Genomic DNA, 3,995 nt, shown 5'->3' on the forward strand with positions numbered 1-3,995 from the left:
CTTAAGGTCCTAGCTCATGTCCAAGGCACCAAAGACAGCTAAAAAGTCAATAATCGATATCTAAAATTTCAATTGTACTACTTCTTACTAGCTATGACATCAACATAGAAGCTTCATCTGTGTTCTAGTATGGTGCTTTTAGTGTCTCCACATACCGCAGCACGCGACATTGCTTTGCAGACGATATGTACAACCGTTTCAGAGAGAAGAGATGCCAATGTGACGACCTGGCTTTAAGTCGATTCCATAAAAAATGACGAAAACGGACTGATTTCTCAGGTTTTTACTACATATGAACAGTTTTCACAATCTCCCGTGCAATTCGGCTGCTAGTCCTCCTTTCATGCAGAATCTTAAGGTCCTAGCTCATGTGCAAGGCACCAAAGCCAGTTAAAAAGTCAATAATCGATATCTAAAATTTAAATTGTACTACTTCTTACTAGCTATTACATCAACTTAGAAGCTTCATCTGTGTTCTACTATGCTGCTTTTAGTGTCTCCGCATACTGCAGCACGCGACATAGCTTTGCAGACGATAAGTGCAACCGTTTCAGAGAGAAGAGCGCCCAATGTGACAATCTGGCTTTAAGTCGATTCGATAATAAACGACGAAAACGGACGGATTTCTCAGGTTTTTACTACATATGAACACTTTTCACATTCTCCAGTGCAACTCAGCTGCTAGTCCTGCTTTCATGCAGAATCTTAAGGTCCTAGCTCATGTCCAAGGCACCAAAGCCAGCTAAAAAGTCAATAATCGATATCTAAAATTTCAATTTTACTACTTCTTACTAGCTATTACATCAACTTAGAAGCTTCATCTGTGTTCTACTATGCTGCATTTAGTGTCTCCGCATACTGCAGCACGCGACATAGCTTTGCAGACGATAAGTGCAACCGTTTCAGAGAGAAGAGCGGCCAATGTCACGATCTGGCTTTAGGTCGATTCGATAACAAATGACGAAAACGGACGGACTTCTCAGGTTTTTACTACATATGAACACTTTTCACATTCTCCCGTGCAACTCGGCTGCTAGTCCTCCGTTCACGCAGAATTTTGAGGTCCTAGCTCATGTCCAAGGCACCAAAGCCAGCTAAAAAGTCAATAATCGATACCTAAAACTTGAGTTGTACTACTTCTTACTGGCTATTACATCAACTTAGAAGCTTCATCTGTGTTCTGCTATGGTGCTTTTAGAGTCTCCACATACCGCAGCACTGCGACATAGCTTTGCAGACGATAAGTACAACCGTTTCAGAGAGAAGAGCGGCAAATGTGACGATCTGGCTTTAAGTCGATTCGATAACAAATGACGAAAACGGACGGATTTCACAGGTTTTTACTACATATGAACAATTTTCACATTCTCCCGTGCAACTCGGCTGCTAGTCCTCCTTTCATGCAGAATCTTAAGGTCCTAGCTCATGTCCAAGGCACCAAAGACAGCTAAAAAGTCAATAATCGATATCTAAAATTTCAATTGTACTACTTCTTACTAGCTATGACATCAACATAGAAGCTTCATCTGTGTTCTAGTATGGTGCTTTTAGTGTCTCCACATACCGCAGCACGCGACATAGCATTGCAGACGATATGTACAACCGTTTCAGAGAGAAGAGATGCCAATGTGACGACCTGGCTTTAAGTCGATTCCATAAAAAATGACGAAAACGGACTGATTTCTCAGGTTTTTACTACATATGAACAGTTTTCACAATCTCCCGTGCAATTCGGCTGCTAGTCCTCCTTTCATGCAGAATCTTAAGGTCCTAGCTCATGTGCAAGGCACCAAAGCCAGTTAAAAAGTCAATAATCGATATCTAAAATTTAAATTGTACTACTTCTTACTAGCTATTACATCAACTTAGAAGCTTCATCTGTGTTCTACTATGCTGCTTTTAGTGTCTCCGCATACTGCAGCACGCGACATAGCTTTGCAAACGATAAGTGCAACCGTTTCAGAGAGAAGAGCGGCCAATGTGACGATCAGGCTTTAAGTCGATTCGATAACAAACGACGAAAACGGACGGATTTCTCGGGTTTTTACTACATATGAACACTTTTCACATTCTCCAGTGCAACTCGGCTGCTAGTCCTGCTTTCATGCAGAATCTTAAGGTCCTAGCTCATGTCCAAGGCACCAAAGCCAGCTAAAAAGACAATAATCGATACCTAAAACTTGATTTGTACTAATTCTTACTGGCTATTACATCATCTTAGAAGCTTCATCTGTGTTCTGCTATGGTGCTTTTAGTGTCTCCGCATACCGCAGCTCGCGACATAGCTTTCAGACGATAAGTACAACCGTTTCATCGAGAAGAGCGGCCAATGTGATTATCTGGCTTTAAGTCGATTCGATAACAAATGACAAAAACGGACGGATTTCTCAGGTTTTTACTACATATGAACACTTTTCACATTCTCCCTTGCAACTCGGCTGCTAGTCCTCCTTTCATGCAGAGTCTTATGGTCCTAGCTCATGTCCAAGGCACCAAAGCCAGCTAAAAAGTCAATAATCGATACCTAAAACTTGAGTTGTACTACTTCTTACTGGTTATTACATCAACTTAGAAGCTTCATCTGTGTTCTGCTATGGTGCTTTTAGAGTCTCCACATACCGCAGCACTGCGACATAGCTTTGCAGACGATAAGTACAAGCGTTTCAGAGAGAAGAGCGGCCAATGTCACGATCCGGTTTTAAGTCGATTCGATAACAAATGACGAAAACGGTCGGATTTCTCAGGTTTTTACTACATATGAACACTTTTCACATTCTCCCGTGCAACTCGGCTGCTAGTCCTACTTTCATGCAGAATCTTAAGGTCCTAGCTCATGTCCAAGGCACCACAGACGGCTAAAAAGTCAATAATCGATAAGTAAAACTTGAATTGTACTACTTCTTACTGGCTATTACATCAAATTAGAAGCTTGATCTGTGTTCTACTTTGGTGCTTTTAGTGTCTCCGCATACCGCAGCACGCGACATAGCTTTGCAGACGATAAGTACAACCGTTTCAGAGAGGAGAGCGGCCAATGTGACGATCTGGCTTTAAGTTGATTCGTTAACGAATGACGATGGCGAACGGATCTCTCAGGTTTTTACTACATATGAACACTTTTCACAATCTCCTGTGCAACTTGGCTGCTAGTCCTCCTTTCATGCAGAATCTTAAGGTCCTAGTTCATGTTCAAGGCACCAAAGCCAGCTACAAAGTCAATAATCGATACCTAAAACTTGAATTGTACTACTTCTTACTGGCTATTACATCAACTTAGAAGCTTCATCTGTGTTCTACTATGGTGCTTTAAGTGTCTCCGCATACCACAGCACGCGACATAGCATTGCAGACGATAAGTACAACAGCGTCAGAGGGAAGAGCGGCCAATGTGACGATCTGGCTTTAAGTCGATTCCATAAGAAATGACGAAAGGGGACGGAGTTCTCAGGTTTTTACTACATATGAACACTTTTCACATTCTCCCGTGCAACTCAGCTGCTAACCCTCCTTTCATGCAGAATCTAAAGGTCCTAGCCCATGTCCAAGGCACGAAAGCCAGCTAAAAGTCAATAATCGATACCTAAAACTGGTATTGTACTAATTGTTACTGGCTATTACATCATCTTAGAAGCTCCATCTGTGTTCTACTATGGTGCTTTTAGTGTCTCCGTATACCGCAGCACGCAACATAGCTTTCAGACGATAAGTACAACCGTTTCAGAGAGAAGAGCGGCCAATGTGACGATCTGGCATTAAGTCGATTCGATAACAAATGACAAAACGGACGGTCTTCTCAGGTTTTTACTACATATGAACACTTTTCACATTCTCCCGTGCAACTCTGCTGCTAGTCCTCCTTTCATGCAGAATCTTAAGGTCCTAGCTCATGTCCAAGGCACCAGAGCCAGCTAAAAAGTCAATAATCGATATCTAAAATTCCAATTGTACTACTTCTTACTAGCTATTACATCAACTTAGAAGCTTCATCTGTGTTC

This window comes from Schistocerca gregaria, unplaced genomic scaffold (genome assembly GCF_023897955.1).
Source record: "Schistocerca gregaria isolate iqSchGreg1 unplaced genomic scaffold, iqSchGreg1.2 ptg000043l, whole genome shotgun sequence".
In the NCBI taxonomy this organism is placed as follows: domain Eukaryota; kingdom Metazoa; phylum Arthropoda; class Insecta; order Orthoptera; family Acrididae; genus Schistocerca; species Schistocerca gregaria.